Raw genomic sequence first — 24,366 nt, 5'->3', positions numbered from 1 at the left:
GATGTCCTTGAAAGGATCCTAAAGGTTTACTAATAATGATCAAAAAGAGATATTGCTCGTTCTGTTCATATAGTTTTCTGTTAATCTGAAATATTGTCTTTCTTATAACACACGTTTTTGAAGTGGACATCGTCTTTCGGTTGTATTGGCATACTTACCTCTCTGCTTGATTACTATCATTAATCGTAAAACTGCAGTTTGACAAACGCTTTGTCAAGTACACACGAAATGCTAATGAGATAATTGTTTGGCACAATAAGTGCCTCCTTAATGGAACCCAGACTCTGTTATCGCGGTGCTAATGCAGGCTCTTTCTTAAAGCAAATTTAAATACCTGAGCTCGCTAAGTAGGAGTCGTAATTCGATATTATTTGCTTAATAATATCTTGTTGGGATCTTGCAAAAAATTTCCTTACGTAACTGGTGAATTTTACAGGAAAACAATAGGGTCTTTACAAGTCAATGTAGTATTCCAAGATGGCCGGAGTGGCCGAGCGGTTCTAGACGCTTCAGTCTGGAACCGCGCGACCGCTACGGTCACAGCTTCGAATCCTGCCTCGGACATGGATGTGTGTGATGTCCTTAGATTAGTTAGGTTTAAGTAGTTCTAAGTTCTAGGGGTCTGATGACCTCAGATGTTAAGTCCCATAGTGCTCAGAGCCATTTGAACCATTTAGTATTCCAAACCTCAGGCAGAAACACTATTTCACTCTGTATAATTACTATGTTTCAGCTATCCAAAAGTGTTTATAAACTTTGTATTTGTTGTAGGTTAAAAATCAGTCTTTGTACCAATCACGTACAAAGCATCTGGATTTCATGTTGAAAAATTTTTAACCTGTCGAAACCGTCAGCCTATTTCGACCAATGATGTCAAAGAAATCACGAACCCAGTAACACATCGAAAACCGATATAAAATACCATGACGAGGATTATTGCTATTCTTTGATGCCAAATTCGTTCTCATGCAAAATATTATCATTCAACCCAACAAAAACTTAGGGCTTAGTTAAAGACCTATTATTTCGTAACGGGTCAAGGCCGAGGGCCAGTATCCTCAGGTTAAACACACTCGGTTACTTCTGGTTCTTACGCAGTTGAATATTAAAGTTACTCTTTTGTACTCTTTTTCTACCAACTAAAAACTTGGTAGTTGCCCGTTCATTTGCACTTTCGTCTTTTGCCCAAAATATTTTCGGGTTTCTTAAACGGCGAGTTAACCTTTGCAATGCTTTGCACGCTTAATCTTCGATTAGTCGAAAGAGCTCTTTGTGCGATGTCTGTGTGTCTCCAGCGATAATTTTCTGTCTGCTGGACGGTCAGCCAAGGCAAAACGTTCATGGGTGTGAAACCACCATACGATAGGGTTTCGAATGAGTTTTTTCAACTCTCTGTCTGGATGGGGTTCCTGGACTATGGTTTGGGAGATAGTTCTAGTCTTTTCTGCTCATTATTTGTCGATGCGAGCTGATTCGAAGTTTCTACAATGATGAGGATTCTACGTCAGTTGTTTTATATAACCTGCCACGGTGTCTTACAGCCGATTTATACCGTACGTTACTTCAGTCGTGTGCTCTAAGTATTCTTACAGCTGTCGTGCGATCACTTTGCCAACAGAATTTTCAATGGTATCCTTCGGCGTGGTGAAAGTTTCAGTTAGCCTACTAGGAAATTTTAATAGTTTACTCACTTTTACTGAGACCATGCAGTTTCATAACTCTATTGGAGATAACTACATTGAGAACGGATGTAAGCTTTGTTAATCATCTGCACTGTTATGAAACTAATGTGTGTGTGTGTGTGTGTGTGTGTGTGTGTGTGTGTGTGTGTGTGTGTGTGTGTGTGTGTTTGTGCCAACGCGCGTATTCTCTGAATTATTTGGTTCAACCCATGTCCATTTCATTTATTACCTTACCTAACATAGCTAAATCCTTCCACGCCTCCGTCTTGTTCACAGTTGTTGCTACAGGCCTCGTCATATCTATGCTCAAACATCTCATAAAGAGTTGACGGAATTAATCGTATGCTACCATTGCAAACCATTAGTAATGAACATTCTGTTGTTTATATGGGTTAAGAATATAGGTGGAGAAAGACAAGTATTCACCTGATGTTCTGGAGACTACTGATTTCTGAGCACAATGCGCAGTGTTCCGCTATATCAGTGAGATGTTTTGTGGAACACATTATAGTGAGGGGCTCTCTATTTGCAATAGTACGTGGGGATTTTGTTCCTACACGATATGCATTGTTTAGTTAAGTGTTCGAATAAATATTCTTTTCAAGTCTAAACTTAGTGAGTAAAGATTGATGTAGCGTCCTGTTTGCACGGACTTTGGCTGTATGGTGGAAGTATATATACCATATAAGTTTAGGACAGATACTTGACGGATTGTTACCTACTGTTTGACGTTTAGATACCTAGCTACACTAAAAATTCATTTCCATTGCGTTTACATAAAGTAAGTATGTGTGTCCCTACGCCCACAGAAGTTCGAAGGACAGAAGTGCATCCGCACTGAAACAAACAACAAAGAGCCGTCGCCTTCTTACAGAAATGTATATGTTTCAGTGGCGTCTGCTCTGTCGGGAATTCCGACAGAAGGGGCGCCACTGTAGCACGTACAGACACAGACGCAGGTATCGAGCGTCGGGTGCACCACACCGCGCTGGACTGGCGGCTGGTGCTTGTCGGCGCGCATGCTGGAGACAGCAGCTTGCGGACCTCCCTGGCGTGTCACTGCGCCGCGTCGCGTTTTATCTCTGCTGCAGCCTGCCCATTACGGCCCCGGGCCATTAACATTAATTAGCAGCAGTTTTCATGTGCCCGCTCGCTTCCCTAAGTCGGCGGCAATTTGGAGGGATCTGCCGCGATTTAAGGCAACGGTCCGCAGTTAGAGCGGACGTCGCGTGGCTTAAGCCACTGGTGAGCTGCGCACACGCACAAGTAGCGGCGCTGCGGTCGATCCGTCAGCGTTTCTTCCACCCTGAGGGCCAAAATAAGCGACAATGCACATGATAATTCGAAAGCAACTCCTTTAAAGAAACTTACTGGTACATATTACACTATTCGTGGCATCCACATATGGAAACAGAAACTGAAACTACTAAAACGTAAATGTCGTGTGACTAGGGCCTCCCGTCGGGTAGACCGTTCGCCGGGTGCAAGTCTGTCGATGTGACGCCACTTCGGCGACTTGCTCGTCGATGGGGACGAAATGATGATGATTAGGACAACACAACACTCAGTCCCTGAGCGGGGAAAATCTCCGACCCAACCGGGAATCGAATCCGGGCCCTTAGATTTGACATTCTGTCGCGCTGACCACGTTTTTTCTCAACACTTTCTTTTTTTATTCCACAAAAACAGTAACAAAATGGCTAGCTTACAATGAAATGACATAAATAAGGTGACAGATAACTGCAGTCATAAATTACAGCGTTCATAGAATGAGGATTGATATTCAGTCTATAGAGTCTTTAGCAGTAGCTCACATTTAGCACGTTCACTGTCACCTTCAACTGGTAGCAGTTCAGCATGCTCATTTTCTTCTACTGCAGCCTGAGGTTCCTCATCATCATTTCCCAGACCCAAATTAATCATCCAGTAAATCCTTGATGTGTGTTCCTTCCAGGGTAAATTACGTGGACAGAAGAGCAGTCCCGAACAGCGACATCGCAAAGTCCTTCACTGCCCTGTTGTTTTGTGTCAGTTCCAGCCTCCTAAACGCATCCTTAGATAGTTCAATATCTCCTTTATAACAGACGGCAGGTGTTTGCCGTCATATTATCGTATCTGCTGTACTACAGATTTATTTTTCATGTGTGACTTGCAGGTGAGGTTAGGTTCGGGAACGTGACACAACCCATACCCTCTCCAAGAGGAATCCACTTCCTAACTTATACCCATTCTGTTGAAGACAATTCGGAGCATCTTACCATATTTCTTATTGTGATACTTAAGTGTCTTCTCGAATTCATTTTCCATATACATCTTGTATTCAATATGTTCATCGTTCCCAATATTGTCAAAAATGTAACTTCTATATTTTCCCATTAACCAAATCACTGCGTTATTTTTTGCCTGAGGGTAGTAACTTTCTTCTGGTCTGAAGAAAATGTTAGTCGGTACATTGTTTGTTGGAGTTCTTGTTACTTGAGCAATTTTCTCCCTGGTCCACCTCCAGTTGATAATCCAAATATTCACATGTGTAACGATGAGGCACACTATCAACGAGGTTGCATTTGCTGCATAGGTTAGTGTCACTTAAACCGATGGCAAAGAGACGCTCATTAGTGCTGACGATGTTATTGACTACGTTGTACCACGCGGTTTTCACCTCAGACGAAAGAACATCACTACTGATGTTTTTCCGGACCACATTCCATTCTATTCCAGCATATTTAGTTTCAATGTTATTTTTCCTTTCATGTTTCCGTCTTTCAGCTAAAATCACCTTTGCTGTAACGGTTTTGGAGTTTAAAAGTTTTTCTTGAGATAGCTTAGTTCAAGATAATACTCCCTATTATGTTTTAGTTTAAAACTTATTTTTTGTATATTTATCGGCGGTTCTACACTTTGTGGCCTGACAACATCGTATAGTTCTGCTGTTATGCACTCTGGATCGTTACATATTAGGCTTCATGTTCCTTTGACATACGATGCCATCGCTTCAGACTCGATGTCCGGTAGTCCCATTCCTTCATTGCTTGGATCCAAAACCGCTGTCTTCACCGGCACTCCAAAACATTTCCCTTTCCACAAAAGTTTGTTAAGGTGGACATGATCGTCTTCGCCACCATTGATGGAATGAGAAGAACCTCAGCTACCGGGGGCGGACACTGAAACTGCTTATTTAATGAAATAATATATGCAGCGCTCTAACCGTTCTTATTCTTTCTCTATTTCGCATTGCAAGAGATCGCGTCTGATAGATGAAATATCGTCTGTTCTTAATACAACGGAGTGCTGCAGTTCGCGTCTGTATCGCCACAATAACATAAGCACACTAGGCAACAAATGTAGTCATTCCGTAGGAGACTTCTCGCTAATACCGTATAACACCGCCTTTAGCTTAGATAATAGCATCGATTCGGGGAAGAAGAGAGTCGACAGTTTCATTCAGGTATGATAGACTCAGCTGAAACCAGTCATTGATGATCAGATATCGTAGGACCAACAAATTGCGAGGAGGGTAATTACAATGTATAACCCGCCGTTTCATATAGTCTGTCATTTTCTATGGGATCAAGATCGGGTGGTTTAAAGGTGCCAGTGAATATATTGAAGCGTGCCTGGATATTAGCCAAACCATGAAGATATATTTAAAAAAGAAAAAAAAAGGAAAATGTGATCTTCGAGACTGTTCAAACAAACATTCTGGTTCATGTTCACGATGGTTCGAATGAGTGGTACGAAAAATACCACATCACAGAACACCACCAGTCTGAAGAAAGCCCTCTGCACACTGCAGTGTTAATGTCCCATTGGGTCGTTGGTTGTCGTCCTTCCGTCCGCCCATTCCGTTCGCTGGCGATATGCAGTAAACGCAGAGATAGTCTACGTGAGTCAGTGTATTGTGTTGGAAGGTACCCAAACAGAGGGCTATCTGGCATCCCATCAGTCACCTCATTCACCAATGTCGATGGTCAACTGAAGGAGAGAGGAACCGTGTCAGCTGATACAATGCTCACGGAATGCGCGTAGATCACATGAGTGCCTGGCGGGTTTTAGGCGGTGTGATCTCCGAGACTGTTCAAACAAACATTCTGGTTCATGTTCACGATGGTTCGAATGAGTGGTACGAAAAATACCACATCACAGAACACCACCAGTCTGAAGAAAGCCCTCTGCACACTGCAGTGTTAATGTCCCATTGGGTCGTTGGTTGTCGTCCTTCCGTCCGCCCCTTCCGTTCGCTGGCGATATGCAGTAAACGCAGAGATAGTCTACGTGAGTCAGTGTATTGTGTTGGAAGGTACCCAAACAGAGGGCTATCTGGCATCCCATCAGTCACCTCATTCACCAATGTCGATGGTCAACTGAAGGAGAGAGGAACCGTGTCAGCTGATACAATGCTCACGGAATGCGCGTAGATCACATGATTGCCTGGCGGGTTTTAGGCGGTGTGATCTCCGAGACTGTTCAAACAAACATTCTGGTTCATGTTCACGATGGTTCGAATGAGTGGTACGAAAAATACCACATCACAGAACACCACCAGTCTGAAGAAAGCCCTCTGCACACTGCAGTGTTAATGTCCCATTGGGTCGTTGGTTGTCGTCCTTCCGTCCGCCCCTTCCGTTCGCTGGCGATATGCAGTGAACGCAGAGATAGTCTACGTGAGTCAGTGTATTGTGTTGGAAGGTACCCAAACAGAGGGCTATCTGGCATCCCATCAGTCACCTCATTCACCAATGTCGATGGTCAACTGAAGGAGAGAGGAACCGTGTCAGCTGATACAATGCTCACGGAATGCGCGTAGATCACATGAGTGCCTGGCGGGTTTTAGGCGGTGTGATCTCCGAGACTGTTCAAACAAACATTCTGGTTCATGTTCACGATGGTTCGAATGAGTGGTACGAAAAATACCACATCACAGAACACCACCAGTCTGAAGAAAGCCCTCTGCACACTGCAGTGTTAATGTCCCATTGGGTCGTTGGTTGTCGTCCTTCCGTCCGCCCCTTCCGTTCGCTGGCGATATGCAGTAAACGCAGAGATAGTCTACGTGAGTCAGTGTATTGTGTTGGAAGGTACCCAAACAGAGGGCTATCTGGCATCCCATCAGTCACCTCATTCACCAATGTCGATGGTCAACTGAAGGAGAGAGGAACCGTGTCAGCTGATACAATGCTCACGGAATGCGCGTAGATCAAATGAGTGCCTGGCGGGTTTTAGGCGGTGCACACTTATGTCCATTCCATGGTCAACCAGTTTACACTACGGACAGCATGAATTTGTACCACGACAACAATTCTCACAGTGGTTCTTTTGCCAATGTGCTGCTGTCCCCAATTCCCAGACCTCGTCCTGTTTACTGATGAGCCAGCTTTCATATGGAGGGCGGTTTTAACACTCACAAGAGTCACCAATGACCTACTCGTACTAGAAGTTACCAAAGGAGATTTTCTGTAAATATTTGCATTGGAGTTCTTGGTGATCACTTCGTTGGACCACACACCTTAGCAAATCACTTGGTTGATGCGTGGTAGTTGAACATTCTGGAGAATGCCTTCTTGAACTTCTGGAGGACTGCCCTTGCAGTTGTGCACTATTTTCTGGTTTGAAGCAGGACGGTGTTCGAGCGCACACTGATCGTCCAGCCAGGGTATATCTCGCAGACACCTTCAGGTGGAGTGTAACTGGAATGGGAACCCAGTCCTCTGGTTGCGAGCACCCCTTACCTCATCGCTCTTCACTTTTACCTCTTGAATTATGTAAAGTCCCCTGCTTGCTCAATATCACAAGGAACCGAAGCTGAGCTTATTGAGTGCATAGCTACAGCTTTTCGTACTACCAGAATGGAGTGTGGTATCTTAAAGAGAATCACATAAAATATGGTTTGTAACTGAAAATTATGTATCGACGATTAGTTGTCGTCAGCCTACTGAATGCCTACTGAATGCATTGGAAGTGCCGTGGAAATGTTGTTTTACAATTCCGGCTATAGGTTCTGTATTGCAACATCTTTCGAATTGCATCCTTTACAGTCTCACAAATATTTGAAACATAAGTCTGTAACACACTGTGTAATGCCAACGTTAACAACCACACGACAGGCAGTTATCACTTTACGATGGCCGAGAAATGCTTAACCAAAATCTTGAGGATACAACCACATGACGAGGCTGCAAGTGTAAGAAGATTAAGATGATTTTATTCATGTGAGTAGTATTCGATACAATCACTTAAATTTTTTGTTCCCCTTCTTGTAATATTATGAATCATTTACAGATAAGAGAAAAAGCAGTTGAGGAAATTACATAATTTTTCATTTCGTCCGTCTAAGGTGCATTCATATAAAATTCAGCAGTAGTGGTTATCGGTTTCGAGATGACACAGCCATTCTCAAACCACACACACCTAAAATTACAATGCACATGCCTTACAATAACGCTTACATACAGCATGTATATCCACATTACTGGAACTCATATGCTTCTAGACATACCTTGCAATTATTCATATAACTGGTGCAAAAAGGCAACAAGCAGGTTCTGTACCGCCAAGCGTACAATGGGCAACACGTACCCTCATTCATCTTAACATATGTCTGTTGCAACTCACTGACACAATAAAACTGGACACATGACACCTTTGTAGGTGTCACACTCATACATACGTGCATGCGCTTGCGGATGCTTATTGGTTTTCTATGGTTTTGCTGCAACCATTGTCATTTACTGATGAGATATTTGAGAGGTAAAGAAATATAAATTTTACATTATAAAAAATGTTGAAAGTTCTGTTTTACAAAATAACGTAGCATCCAAATGAAAATATTAGTTTTACATCACAGGAAATCTTAACAATTTTTTTACAATATAACGTAGTGTCCAAATGGAACATACAAAGCCAAGAGTGGAACACATAGTGCGCCCTTCTGAATACAACCCTGTATTTTTGTAGCAGTGTATAGTACCAAGCATTACTACCTTGCATACTGAGAGTCAAAACCTAAGATATGCTGTTCTTTATTGTATATTAGCTGCAAACTGTGTAGAAATATAATAAGGCGGAAGCCATAAAACAGTCACAGCTTTATAAGTTAGATTAGTGTAACTTCTGGTACCAAATCCACAGTAACGCATTAAATAAACATTACACAGCACCATACTGAGCGTCATCCGATGGGATTATCATTGATGGAGCGAAGGCCTCGTTGTGAAGCCAAACCTTATCTGTGCATTATATACGTAATAATTGTAGGTAAAAGTATTACATAAAATGCGCCGGTAATATATCATTATATAGCGCTGCGTTACAAAAGAGCATGTTACCAATAATATGTATCATCAAGAGGCGTGCACATTTTGCTGTTACATGTCGAACAAGTGTCCCAAACGATTACGTATGCGCGCACCGTAAGCGCGTTAGTTGTACAGAATTTGTCGGTTGGTTACGTCAGTCAGTAACAGACACACAGGCTGAGACCAATGAGGGAACTTGTTGCCCACCGTGTACTTGGCAATACAGAGCTGTTCGTGAAGTTTGGCACCATATTGTGTGAATAATTAGTGTTAATGGCAGTGTATGTCTATAAACATACGACTACCGACAACATGGATAGAAATCCTGCATGTACACGTTATTGTAACACATACTTTGTAATTTTAAGTGTATGGTTTTCAGAAGGGTGCCTAGCAGAATATTCAAGTACTTTGCTGCAGATGTTAGCCTTGTACTTAGCCATATTTGTAATATTACCTTTAAGAGTGGTCGGTTTCCTGGACGATGAAAGTACTCAGTAGTAAAGCCGCTTTATAAAAAAGGAGAAAGGGATAACACAGGCAATTTTAGACTTATTTCTATTTCATAAGTGTTTGGTAAAGTTATTGAAAACGCTGCACTGTCGTTTGATCATTTTGTGTCACATAATTTGCTATCAAATGTGCAGTTCGTCTTTAGAAGTCGTTTAACAACTGAAAATGCTATATTCTCTTTCCTATGTGAGATACTGTGTCGATCACAAAATATTGTTCCATATGTTGGACCATTATGGAATATGGGGAGTAAGTCACAATTGTTTCACCTCTTACTTTAACAATAGACAGGAAAAGGTCATTATTCACAGTGTTGAAAATGGCTTTGATTTGGGGTCTGCGTGGGGTACGGTCAAATGGGGTGGGGGGGGGGCGGGTTGGAGTGGGGGTGAAGGTGGCGGAGGATAGCGCAGGGAGCAATGTTGGGGCCACTCCTATTCCTTATTTATATAAATGATAGGCCCCTTAGTATTACAAGTAATTCTAAAATATTTCTCTTTACTGATGACACTAGTTTGGTAATAAAGGATGTCTTGTGCAACATTGGTTCTGTTTCAAATAGTGCAGTTCATGACATAAGTTCATGGCTTGCAGACAATAAACTAACGCTAAATCGGAGTAGGACTCAGTTTTTACAGCTTCTAACACACAATTCAACGAAACCCGACATTTTAATTTCACAGAATGGGCATATGAATAACGAAACTGAACAGTTCAAATTTCTAGGTATTCAGATAAATAGTAAACTGTCGTGGAAAGCTGACGTTCAGGATCTTGTTCAAAGACTTAATGCTGCCATTTTTACCATTCGAATGGTATCTGAAGTAAGTGGCCGTCCGACACAAAAATCAATCTACTTTGCTTGTTTTCATTCGCTTATGTCGTATGGTATTATACAGGGTGATTCAAAAAGAATACCACAACTTTAAAAATGTGTATTTAATGAAAGAAACATAGTATAACCTTCTGTTATACATCATTACAAAGAGTATTTAAAAAGTTTTTTTTCACTCAAAAACAAGTTCAGAGATGTTCAATATGGCCCCCTTAAGACACACGAGCAATATCAACCCGATACTCCAACTCGTTCCACACTCTCTGTAACATATCAGGCGTAACAGTTTGGATAGCTGCTGTTATTTCTCGTTTCAAATCATCAATGGTGGCTGGGAGAGGTGGCCGAAACACCATATCCTTAACATACCCCCATAAGAAAAAATCGCAGGGTGTAAGATCAGGGCTTCTTGGAGGCCAGTGATGAAGTGCCCTGTCACGGGCTGCCTGGCGGCCGATCAATCGCCTCGGGTAGTTGACGTTCAGGTAGTTACGGACAGATAAGTGCCAATGTGGTGGCGCTCCATCCTGCTGAAATATGAATTGTTGTGCTTCTTGTTCGAGCTGAGGGAACAGCCAATTCTCTAACATCTCCAGATACTGTAGTCCAGTTACAGTAGCACCTTCGAAGAAAAAGGGACCAAAAACTTTATTGGCTGAAATGGCACAGAAAACGTTCATCTTAGGCGAGTCACGTTCATACTAAATGAAACTTTATAGTTCCCTTAATTCGCCGACACATAGTGCTTAGCTCTGCCTTTTGTCGTTGCAGTGTTTTAAATTCCCAAAGTTGTGGTATTCTTTTTGAATCACCCTGTATTTTGGGGTTTCTTTTCCCATTCTCAAAAGATATTTTTGGCTCAGGAACGGGCAGTTCGGGCAATAAGTGGTATAAGTTCGCGAACTACTTGTCGACCCCTGTTCGCTAGTCTGGGTATTCTGACACTGACCTCTAAATGTATATATTCTACACTATCGTTTCTTGTTAACAATATCAGATTATTCATAAGAGTTACCAGCTTTCACTCTGTTAATACTAAGCAGAAATCCAATCAGCAGCTGGATCGCACTTCTTTAACTTATGTGAAGAGAGGTATGCAGTATACTGCTGCATTCATTTTCAATAAGCTACCACAAGAATTCAAAAATCTTACGAGTAATCCACGCGCTTTCAAATCGAAGAATTTCCTCAATGGCCACTCCTCCTATTCTGTTGAGGAGTTCCTTGAAAAATTAAGCTGATTCCTACGTTATATTGTTGATTGCACTTACTTAAACTTATGGCGTGACCTTTTCTGGGTTCATAAACATTCTATTTTCTCTATTATTACATTTATGTATGTACTGACACGTTCCATGACCTTGGAGATTTGCTTTTCAATTTTGTCCTACGGAACTAGATGTGTAAATAAAAAGAATAAATAAAAAATAAGAGTGAATGTGTCAGGCTGGAGCTGGTTAACCACTACAACCTAATTTTGTATCAGTGCATCTGCGACGGGGAAAATAAAAACTTATTCAGTACTGAACGGTTGCAGACATACCATCCCACGGCAGCAAGCCTTGAATAAACAAGAATAGGCAGTTATTGTGTAAAACGGAGACTCTTTAGGGGGATACAACACATGTGGCGAAGTCACAGTGGCTATCCAGTCCTATCCTCATCATAAAGATAGAGAGCGGAGTTGTCTGGAAAATCTCGATTTAATTCATAATAATAGCGAAATTGGCCGCCAATTAATTAAAAATCGTTAAACTAAATTAATAATTTTATACAATAAGATTCATTTTCTCCACTCAGCTAATCCTACCAATGTCTTGCTTTCATGGAAGACCATCTGTTGACAAGGGTGTTCAAATGTTCAAGTGCGTGTGAAATCTTATGGGACTTAACTGCTAAGGTCATCAGTCCCTAATGTTACACACTACTTAACCTAAATTATCCTAAGGACAAACATACACACCCATGCCCGAGGGAGGTCTCGAACCTCCGCCGGGACCAGCCTCACAGTCCATGACTGCAGCGCCTTGACAAGGGTGAACTAGTTTTCGCATTCACCATGTAATTAACGTAGATATTATTCAAGATGGCGGAGATCCATGAAGTTCGCGGATGTTACATTCGAATGTTAGTAGGAGCGATTAAAATGCTAAAGAGCATTAATTACTCCCACATTTGAAGAACTGGCACCAGGACAGGTTTCCCTAACCTGTGTCTCAAGGGTCTATGCTATCCCACTGGTCTGAGACAGCAGCAAGAGTTCCACTTCAACGTCCTGTCACGTTGGTTGCGGAGACCTTTATATACCGTACTCCGACTGCTATTTCCGGATGCAGATCGCGGATGTCTTCACATCACAGATGGAAACAGAACGGAAGTTACCGCCATTTTGGTAAACAAGCGGTGTCCTGAATTATCTTAGGAGCCGACTTGTGTGAATTCTGTCCGGATTCGTTAGCATGTGCCATGACTCTTGCGGCAGCTATATTGGTTGTTATCATGCAGTCACACCGTTTTCACAGCAAACATCCGGCATTGGGATTTCACCAATGGCAGTGAGGGAAGTTTCATTGTAATCCCCCTGTTTCTATAATTGTGTCTCGAAACTAAGGGCAAACATTTCTCCTTATCTTAATTTATCTTCGTTCATCAGTTCTTGCTTTTCCTAGATAGTAGAAGCATTCTTGTCTAGTTTCCACTGTATCTTGATATATTTATTATTTCATTGTTTGTCTTGCAGCAAGGTGGCAGCTTGCCAAGTCACTCAGAACTGCGCGTGAACTCTATAAAAGTGACAGGATCACTTCACATTTGTGTCTTATTTTCCAGTGAAATCGGAGTTAGTTTCAGTTACTGTGGACTGATCGAAACACGTACCGTGCAACAGATCTAGGAAGGTGAAGACAGTATTACTTTATTGATGACATTCTACAGGATTTCCATGACACCTATGGCATCATGACAGCAATTGCGGAGCACCTGCATCCCTTCGCATTCGATGTCTTCCGCGGCGCCGATGGCATCTTCCAGCAGGGTAACTTGGAATTGTCACAAGATTACATTGGTTTGAGGGAGCATAATAATGATGTTGATGCCTGGTCCACCTAATTCGACTGAGTATGAACACAGTCTGACATACACTGTCACGACACTCAATGCTGTGAAAATTTTTACTGTGTGACAGCTAGTGCGACACTATCGCCCCAAGCGGCAAGAACGCAGCCGTAAAAACTGCTTTTTTTAAACTTATTTTTCTAGTTAATTAGCGAAATATTTACTACATTTTAACGTTCCAAGCATTAGTATATTATCAAGAGATGTGGATGATCATGAAATACATGTAAAAACAGCCGCATCTACCTGATTAAGTGACATAAGCTACAGCTTAGTGATCAAGAAACACTTTCGGTACGTGTATGATTGCTGAAAACAAGGGAATATAAACCGACTTTCAATGCACGAGAAGACTATGTTTCTTTTGTTGTCTATTCTTATTACGACAGGCACTTTCCTTGACACGCAACACCTTTGTAGGGGGCCTCATGTTTCGCACAGTCTTGTAGTTCACACGGCTTTCGAATACATGAATATTTTTGTCAATAAAGTTACTGTCGCTTCGAAAGCGAATGTGTTGAGGATTCTCGCCGGTTGTAGCTCAGACGTAGGAACAATTCGGGCTGGTTTCTTCTGTGTTGGGAAACAATTTTATTGCTTTCGTTCCTTTATTGTCACGTCTATGTGATTTTTCCTTCAGCTGCAGTTTTGGTAGCTTACCTGCTACGTTAAATAAAGTAGGTACTGTATTGAATATACAATTCTTCTGTTCCACTGATTTGACTGAAATTATAGCGAAGGAAACTTCACGTTTTTGAATAGATATACGACACCTTTTTGCAAAAGGTCCGGTCTTCTGCTGTTCGCTAGCAATTTTTTTCTTTTTGACATTTTCCAGTAAAAGTCTGTAAGTTACAAGAAAACCGTAAATAAACTCTTCTGTAAAGTTGTGGTTCACACGTCCTAGACGCGTCACGATACCTAAAAAAGACAAATGTAGTGTTCTTGTTGATGTTGCAGCAATTTTATTGTGCAACAGACGCTTCCGTTTGTAAAAATCATTCTGAGGCCACTATAAACAATTACGATACCCTTTCGCTTTCACAAGAGCTCGCTCAACTCAACAGTATAGCTTCCTGCCTGCTTCGTGCGCTGCAATGGCAGTGGTTAAAAAAAAAAGAAAGAAATAGAGTGAGAGAGAGAGAGAGAGAGAGAGAGAGAGAGAGAGAGACGGAGTGTCGTGACTGTTATGTTGGACTGTGGTATTACGTAACACAGGTGGGACGCTATCTGGCTCCAGATCCGTGCCCCGCTCTTAATATGCCGGAACTGCGTGGCCTGTGCATAGATATCTTGTGCCAATACCACACAGTATTGCTGTTGTATTGCGTGGATAAACGCCACTTAACAGGTTTCGGCTCACCGGTGCATATTTAGACTTGTAAACGGAAACACCAGAAGCGAAGAACTTGCACCTACACAGCTAAACAGACTGAACAGTAATTACGGTAATGCACGGAGGTGACTATCTGCCAGCTAGTGTAGTCACAGATAATCTTCACTTTTGCTGTATTCGTAAATCTTTCCGCGCTATGCATTACGCGATGGTTAAGGAGTGTACATCGTCAGTAGTGAAGTACCACTTTCTTACGTCGACCTCTGATGTCTGCACACAAGACAAGGGCCTGGTAGTCTATCAGAAAATTAGTAGAAGGCTCTTTGACAAGTCTCAAAGTCAACGCTACCAACGGATACAAAGTTCGACCTCTTCGATAGACTGGAGAGTTCAACGTTTATAAATGTTATACACTGTCCAGTCACATTAACGTAACGACCTATCAGAAACTTGATTAACCGCATTTTGCAGTGCGGATCGCTGTGAGACGTGCAAGAAGAGAGTCAGTGAGAGCGGGAAATTAACGACAGGGATGTGGAGCCATGCTGAGTCCATAGCCGTGGCCACCTGCCTTAGATTTCCCAGCTGAGGATCCATGCCACGGACAGCTCAGTGTACGTCATCTCACAGATTTTCGATTATTCTTAAATCCGGAGGTTGATGGCCAGTGGAGTAAGGTAAACTCATCCTGGTGCTCTTCAAACCACGCACGTGCACTACGAACTGTGTGGCAGGGTGCATTGTCCTGCTAGAAGATGCCGTCGTGCCGAGGAATAACAAACTACATGTAGGGGGAGGACGTGGTTCCCAAGGACACATGGACACTTGTGGTCATCCACTGTGCCTCCCACAATAACGAGATAACCCAGAGAATGTCACGAAAACAGTCCCAGACCATAGCCTCCCTTCCCCGGCCTGGACACTTCCGATGATGTTGCAAGGTGTTTGCTGTCAGGTGTTTCAAGCCGTACACGCCAATGGCCATCTGTTCGATGGGACATGAGATGTGATTCATCTGAAAAGACTATCTATCGCCACTTAGTGTGCCTCCAGTTGCGTTTGTCTCCGGTTAACAGCAGTCAGCATGGTTGCACGAACGAGGCGCCTGCTGCGGCGGTCCATAAGCAGTGTGGTTGTTGAGGAGACACTATTGGTAGCCCCTTGGTTCATCTGGACGGCCAGTTGCTCAACAGTTGTACGTCTATTCTCCGTAGCCGTCACTTACGCCTATCGTCCATGGCCCGTGTTGCACCACAGTTGCCTCGGCCCCAGTTTCGAAATGCACGGTATACTTTAACCACGGAGGAAAGCGAAGAGTTCACAAATTAGCGTTTTCGAAACTTCTTCCTCTATTGACCCGAAACACGCTATTTATAGACGACACGTCACCCAAGGTCACGGACTTAGAAAAATTTAGAGCAGCGGGAGTGCGCTTATCCCGCTAAGGAGCTCTAGGAGCGACGCGGACCGCAGCTGGCAGTCAGCCAAAGCTGCGGGAAGACTACCAACCAGGGGTCTGAGGTCACGAGATTTATCAAGATATCAGTTCTAAATGGTTCAAATGGCTCTGAGCACTATGGGACTCAACTGCTGAGGTCATAAGTCCCCTAGAACTTAGAACTACTTAAATCTACCTAACCTAAGGACATCACAAACATCCATGCCCGAGGCAGGATTCGAACCTGCGACCGTAGCGGTCGCGCGGTTCCAGACTGTAGCGCCTAGAACCGCTCGGCCACCCCGGCCGGCCAAGATATCAGTAACTGGAAAGTTTGGGATGGGTCATTCACACTGACCTAACAGCCGGTAGCTGATGCACAGTTGGCAGCATGCCTCGTCGCAGGATACTTCGTGCCTTGCGATGGAGGCCTTCCTTTTTACAAGTCTATTTTGGATGTGGAGACCGAGTATAGCCGGCCGCGGTGGCCGTGCGGTTCTAGGCACCTCAGTCCGGAACCGCGTGACTGCTACGGTCATAGGTTCGAATCCTGCCTCGGGCGTGGATGTGTGTGATGGCCTTAGGATAGTTAGGTTTAATTAGTTCTAAGTTCTAGGCGACTGATGACCTCAGAGGTTGTCGCATAGTGCTCAGAGCCATTTGAACCATTTTTGAGACCGAGTATAACATGAACGTCAGTTCGTCCGTTTTGGTTGATGTGTTGAAAGGACAGACTGTATTTCGGGGAGGTCGTTTTGATTTTACTTTTTATGTTACTGATAATCCAGTCGGTCAATGTTGGTTGACGGTTGCAATAATTCGTATTGATACTACTACTGAGTCTACTGCAACGTCTTTGGAGCAGATACCTCCTCGTGATGTTCTCTGTTATCGAACGTTCATGGTCAGTATGTCTCAAGTTCGTGGTGTTGGAGAAACATCGACAAATTTCTTTATTGACCAACCACTGTGTGTTAGGACCCGTAGGTCTTGTAAACTCTCTCATGATGATAATACTTGGGTCTTTGTTCGTGGTAAAGGTGTTGATATGAAATGTAAAATTGTTGGCGATATGACTTTTGACGTCACATAAATCTGCCCGTTTCCACATTTCGACGATGACTCAACTGTTTTCCGCTTCACTGGACACGTTTGACATATCCTCCACTGCTAGTGCTGCCACATGCCGTCTCTGAATAGTTACTGCAAGTTGACATCGAACATAGGCGGTGACCTATTAATGCAACTGCGCCCTGTAAACTTTCAGCCAAAAATTACTGGGGCAGGGCAGTGAAATTCGAGTGGTTGTTGGCCAGAGTGACATGAGAAACTTTGTTGGTGTGCGTGGCTGTCCGCCGCTGCAGACGGGACGGGCGGTGGCCAGCAGCCTGTAGAATCGCCTCTGTGTACGACAGGAAGCGCCGCGCCATTCGGCACAAATCGGCGCAGCGGCCGCAATTGATTGCCGAATTTATTGCCGCAATCCGACTGCAGATGCGTTTCCTGACGGCTGCGCTGCCGCCGCTTTACGAGCGCTGGCCGCTGACACGGCGCACAAACAGGCCGGGGGCCGGCGCTGTGTCACGAGCAGTCGCCGCGACGCAAACAACAGAGCGCCGCACAGTGGAACGTTGCAGGGCGCGCCCGTGTCCGCCGAAGGGGAAAACAGCCTCGTGGAAACGCAACACTGCGCTTGTCTGCGGCTCCCGTACAAAAGACGGCGCTTCCGAAACGCTTTTGACAATTTGTTGACAACACTGACACAACTTTCACTTTACTTGTGCCGCAATGCCGGCCGCGGTGGTCTCGCGGTTCTACGCGCGCAGTCCGGATCCGCGCGACTGCTACGGTCGCAGGTTCGAATCCTGCCTCGGGCATGGATGTGTGTGATGTCCTTAGGTTAGGTAGGTTTAAGTAGTTCTAAGTTCTAGGGGACTGATGACCACAGCTGTTAAGTCCCATAGTGCTCAGAGCCATTTGAACCATTTGTACCCCAGTCGTTTGTGTATCAGTTTCCTACGTACGTAGAATGAACATCAGATTATGTGAAGGCCACATTTTTTCCCCTTGTGGTCTGATAAAATGGTCTTCTTGAATTAATGTTCCGAGATTTCATCCAAAATTTCTTTCGGGTATCCTATGACGCACTATAAATACATCTTGTACTAGGAAATGAAATTTTATAAAATGGTTCAAATGGCTCTGAGCACTATGGGACTTAGCATCTGAGGTCATCAATCCCTTAGAACTTAGATCTTTTTAACCCAAAGGTCATCACACACATCCATGCCCGGGGCAGGATTCGAAGCTGTGACCGTAGCGGTCGCGCGGTTCCAGACTTAAGCGCCAAGAACAGCTCGGCCACTGCGGCCGGCTGTGATTTTATAACACGATTTTTGAATAAAATTCACAGAGAAAGTAGAAATGGTTTAATACTAAATCTAATTTTTTAAGGAGTTCTTTCTTTCACACATTGTACACTAGCAACGATAAATCAAGTTTGTGTACAGGAACTAATGGATAGAGAAAAATAAAGTAAACATGTTGGATTTAAATATTGCTGACTATATCAATTGATAGAAATATATTAACCAAATTCTCTATCACCTCAGTTCAGCATATTTAGCTCTTTCCGTAATTTCTGATTTTGGAAGAAGAGAAACGTGGATCTTAAGCTGTTTTACATATTTTCAGTCATTAATGTGTCGTAGTACAATTTTCTGAGGAATTCTGCTAAAAGATTTTTTTTTTCGTAGGAAAACGAAAACAGTGAAAAATACAGGACGAATTTTCAGCCCACATTGACTAAAGACATAATTTTCAGAGCTTCAGTGGATTAGATATAATAGCCAACCTGTTGCCAAGTACGGTTTCAAAAACAAAAGGTCAAATGGCTCTGAGCACTATGGGACTCAATTTCTGAGGTCATTAGTCCCCTAGAACTTAGAACTAGTTAAACCTAACTAACCTAAGGACATCAGGCACATCCATGCCCTAGGCAGGATTCGAACCTGCGACCGTAGCGGTCTCGTGGTTCCAGACTGCAGCGCCTAGAACCGCACGGCCACTTCAGCCGGCTACGGTTTCAGAACTATCTTTCTCAGAAGATATTGTACGTAAAGTCACACTATCTATACCCAATGTGTAAAGCGTTGACTCTGTCTAGTAGATGTCATCCACTGAATCACCATGAAAAGTACATTATATAAAAGTAGCAGCCGTCTACTGTAGGCCTTTGTTTTGAAAGCAGTTTTGTCCGAAATCTAGAAATTATTTTCAGAACAAAATACTTCTTTCAATTTTTCGTTTGTTGGGCAATCTGTGTTGCCGCTAGTATAAGTGTAAGAATGTTGTATACGAAAACAATATCCAGATACTGGCTGTCGCCAGACACGTAACCAAGCGGGACACTCCCTAGTTTGTACTGACAACACGGTGGCTGCTACGTGCAAGGAAAACTGTGAGTACACAGTTGCTTGATTACATTCTCTATGTTGAACTTCAAGCCAAAATTCTAGGATGTACAATGTTTGCAATATTATGCAAATTTATTTTGTTCGGTTAACTATTGAAACTTTCTGATAGTTTCAATTTTAATAATTTACAGCCTCAGTTGCACTGTTTGCCTAGAATTTACCTAGGTTTCAGTTGGGATAACCCAACCTTCTTCAGAATAACAGTAACTACCGTCTTTCCATAGTGGACATTTTTACGATCAACTTGCTTCATTCAGACAAAGCAAATCCATTAAATTCTCTAATACGATCCTCCTAAATTTGAATTAGTTAGCCACGCGGGGTAACCGTGCGGTCTAGGGGAACGTTGCCACGGTTCGCGCGGCTCCCTCCGTGGCAGGTCCGAGTCCTCCCTCGGGCATGGGTGTGTGTGTTGTCCTTGGTGCGAGTGAATCTAAGTTAGATTAAGTAGTGTGTAAGCCTAGGGTCCTATGACCTCAACAGTTTGGTCCCATGGGAACTTACCACAAATTTCCAAAGTTTTCCTATGAATTAGTTACTGTCAATAAAATTCTTTTAGGCTGCTGACTGCATTGTCAATATATAAAATTATCCGACGTTTCGGCCACTATTGCAAACGGTCTTCCTCAGAGCTTTGTGCTGAGCTCAGCACATCATACGAACACGAAAAGAGAAGAAAACTCTCTGTAGCACGTGAGTAACTAGTACACATAATTAAAAAAGGAAATTTACGGGTTGGTTCCAGCCTGAAGAATTTCAGTATCTGAATTGCTGAGTGGATGCTCTACCATTTCTTTGTAAGGTTTAAACTGGAGTTTGGACATAGCTGAGTGGTCAGGTGGTGCTGACACGCCAATCTGCAGTCCAACGATTTTCTCGGACGTCGTTCTGACACGCCACTAAGACCAGTCAAGAGAACGGGCCGTTGCGTATGCAGTGGCCGGAGTATGTCTACCCTGTTGCCGGTTCAGCACGTCTTACGTGAAAAGCACTGCCGTATAGCTTTTGTTACTCATGTGCTAATGAGATCAATTGTGTTAAGAGATACTGACAAGATCTCAATTGCAAACAGTCACACCTGGATCGCACCACAGGTTGTACGAAGAGTCTGCGGATTACAGAGTCGAATCGGTTGTACAAAGCCCGTTGTTATTATCGTGGGCTTCTTAGATGCTAAGGACGACCCACTTAGCGAGTTAAGGTGTAAGGAAGTGTACGGGGGTGGGGAGGGCGTGACAAACGGTAAGGGTGCGGCGGCCATTAGCGCGGGCCTTGTTGGCGCCACCTGGCGCCCAGGAGCTAATCACGAGGCCGGCTCCTCAGGAGGCGGCGTGGCGCGAGGCTGCGCCGATTACGCGGCTACCCGCAGCGCGCCGCTGCACGGCGCCCAACTTGCCGCGCTACGTAATTAGCGGCCGCCACGTGGTTGCTGCGGGGGCGGCCGCCACACAAAACGGGGCGAATTTAATTAAAGAAATGAAACATGCCTGCGCCTTCCTGCTCGTGTTGTCTGCTGTACACAGTCCCGAGGTTTCTTCCGACGTGTATTTCTTATTACTCACCAAGTTCCAGGCCATTAAAATCGTAACATCACACAAGGTACTACGCGACAAACAAACTGGCATGAAATGTACTACGCGGTTGATTGTGCAAGTGACCAGTATTTCAATGCAACCACACAAATTTCTATACTGCCGGAAAAGATATGCGACAACGTCAAGGACTTGTTCAAAAAGATGTAGTATTAGTGATTTATTTGTCACGGTCATCTGCCATCAGACAGCGCTCAGGAGGCCTGTCTGTGCTCCCTCTATTTTGACTCTACAAGTAGTAACTGTGCTGAGATTAGCGGTGAACAGTGTTTGCAACATTCACTATAGGGTAAAATCATGCCTTGCCGACAAGTACATACTCCGGACTTCGAGAAGCTGGTTTATGGTTGGCTGAATATTCCCAGATCACTGTCGGGAACAGTGACACACCACAGATCTATTGTGCCCAACATGAGCATCAGTCCGTTCATACGCCCATCCAGCTTTCTGCAGGCAAACAGAGCGACTCCATTCAGATATGTAAGGTTTCCAAATAGCTCATGGTGTGCACAGTGGATCGGTGATATATCGCTGTTTTCAACAGTGGGCTGGGAAATATTCCGTTACCCGTAGATCAGCTTTCGACGACCGCGAGGTACAGGTCGCCCAGGATACGGTGGCCGATGCGCAGCGACCAGTTTTCGTCCAAAGAGCTGGGCGAGTTCATTCGTTCGTTCAGAAGGGACGGCCGACAAATGTTTGCCACCTTTCGGTCGGTCAGCGATGACAGAATCGACGCGTACGCTCTGCAATCTTTCTCAAACGATTGTACAGAAAGTAGCAGGTAAAAAATTTAATTTTCGCTTTACTTGTAGCTTTGTATGAGAGGTTCATTATGATGTGTCCTTCATTTCGTTAATGGTCATAGTTTTTATGATAGTTACGTTGAAGAAAACACAGCCCAAAATTCGAAAAAAAGTTTCAATAAGAAGTAGGGGTCGCTATGATTTTGCGTCAGGTGCATATTACATGACATTTTGCTGCGTCTGAAATTTAGCTATTATACTGAATTTTTCTTTGTGCTTGGCTTGAGGTCCCTGTCTGTCACTAATCTCGAGAAACTTGATCTGGTGTAGCGCATTCATTTGCGCCAGCGATAAGGCTAGAGTGAAATATCCTCAAAATCCCTCATATTTCATAAAAGGTTTGAGATATCGAAATGAGATTTTGGCAAATGACAGCACAGAAAGAGGTGAGTATTTTCGCCGTATGGTTATAACGCAAAACTTCATTATCTACCGTGTTATTCCACTAACTACAGACTTTCCTGATAAAAGAATGTCATTTGAATGGCTATCGACACCTAGTGAAACGAGAAATGCTATGGGTTTTGGAACAACATAAGTGAAGTCATTACACGTCGTTTCTTTTGTACCGAGGATGTGCTTTTACATAAACTGCTGACCTTACTTTTCCTGTTCCTTACTTAATAAACTCAATAAACCGCTGTTTCAGAATTCTCTCGTAATTGCGTCTGCACAACATGTTAGTGAGGTGAGACTATGTGAGCGCGGGGATTAGCCGAGCGGTCTGGGGCGCTGCAGTCACGGGCTTTGCGGCTGGTCCCGGCGGAGGTTCGAGTCCTCCCTCGGGCATGGGTGTGTGTGTTTGTCCTTAGGATGATTTAGGTTAAGTAGTGTGTAAGCTTAGGGACTGATGACCTTAGCAGTTAAGTGCCATAAGATTGCACACACATTTGAACTTTTTTTTTGAGACTATGTGAAGTCCGCTGAGTTTTGGCAAAAGTACCAAATTTAGACATGGCAGTACGATAGATGTGTAAGTTTTACTCAAAATTCCTCACTCGTGATTGAAAGTTTCAAATGGCTAACAAACCACGCGAAGATAAATCGCTGCATTTTCAGCGGAATTGTTTTTACATACTAACCAAACAGAGACAGATCTTTTTGAATGGTCACCATGCAAGTGTGGGCTTTGAGGGCGACGTTTAATATTCACCAAAAATATGACTGCAGGCTTCAGTTCGACCACCCCTCCCCCCTCCGCCACCACACACACACACACACACACACACACACACACACACACACACTCACTCACTCACACTGCCGCTCTCCCCACGCTTTTCCGTCCTAATGTGCACATAGCGGCCACGGCATTTTGCGCGCACTATACTAACGAATGTCAAGATGGACGCATTATGGAAGCAGCGGTGAGCGACCGAACGCCCTCCAGCAGAAGGTATACGGGCACATGTGGCACCATTTGTGTCACCCTTGCGAACCAGCTGCTTGCAATAGGATTAAGTACACATTGTGGATCCGGCCTGGCTGTCATTGACACCACGAGACCGCCTAGAGTGGGTACTCTGGTGCGTTGAAAGACTCGACTACAAAGCGGAATGTCACTCTTTTGTCGTAAGTGATGAGGGTAGGTTCCGTCTGTATGCGAGTGATCCACGTTTAAACCAGGTGTGCATGTGCCCACGACCCGATGGTGGCAATGTAGTCACTGCAGAGCTGGTGGCTATTTCTCGTGCACTTCAGTATCTCCATTCATGTCATGGAGAGTCTTTTCTTTTATGTACTGACTCCTTGGGCAGCATGGAAACTATCGACCAGTGTTACCCTCGTCATCCTTTGGTATCGTCCATCCGGGAGTCCATCTATGCCCTGGAACGATCCAGTCGTTCAGTGGACCCCTGGTCACGTCGGAATCCCAGGAAATGAACTTGCTGACAGGCTAGCGAAACAGGCTACACGGAAACCACTGCTGGAGATGGGCATCCCCGCAAGTGACCTGTGTTCGTTACTATGCCGCAAGGTTTTTCAGCTTTGGGAGGGAGAATGGCAAAATCTCAGTACGCACAACAAACTGCGAGCCACTAAGGGGACAACGAATGTGTGGAAGTCCTCGATGAGGGCGTCCCGCAGGGACTCTGTGGTTCTCAGCGGGATCCGCATTGGCCATGCACGGGCGACCCACGGGTACCTCCTGCGCCTACCTCAGTGTCGGTGAGGCGCCCGTTTGACAGCGGCCCATATTCTTCTGCTGTGCCCTTCTTTGGCTGCCCTGCGACTTCATCTTCGGTTGCCGGACTCGTTATCATTGATTTTAGCAGACAACT

General features: G+C 44.0%; 1 long non-coding RNA gene across 1 annotated transcript in view; it reads left to right on the top strand.

Annotated features, from left to right (window-relative positions):
• Window positions 1–24,366, top strand: part of LOC124595547 — a 447,507-nt gene that overhangs the window by 326,520 nt on the left and 96,621 nt on the right. The window lies entirely within an intron of this gene.

The sequence above is a fragment of the Schistocerca americana genome, chromosome 2, assembly GCF_021461395.2.
Source record: "Schistocerca americana isolate TAMUIC-IGC-003095 chromosome 2, iqSchAmer2.1, whole genome shotgun sequence".
NCBI lineage: Eukaryota > Metazoa > Arthropoda > Insecta > Orthoptera > Acrididae > Schistocerca > Schistocerca americana.
This window is presented reverse-complemented; position numbering and strand designations above follow the sequence as displayed.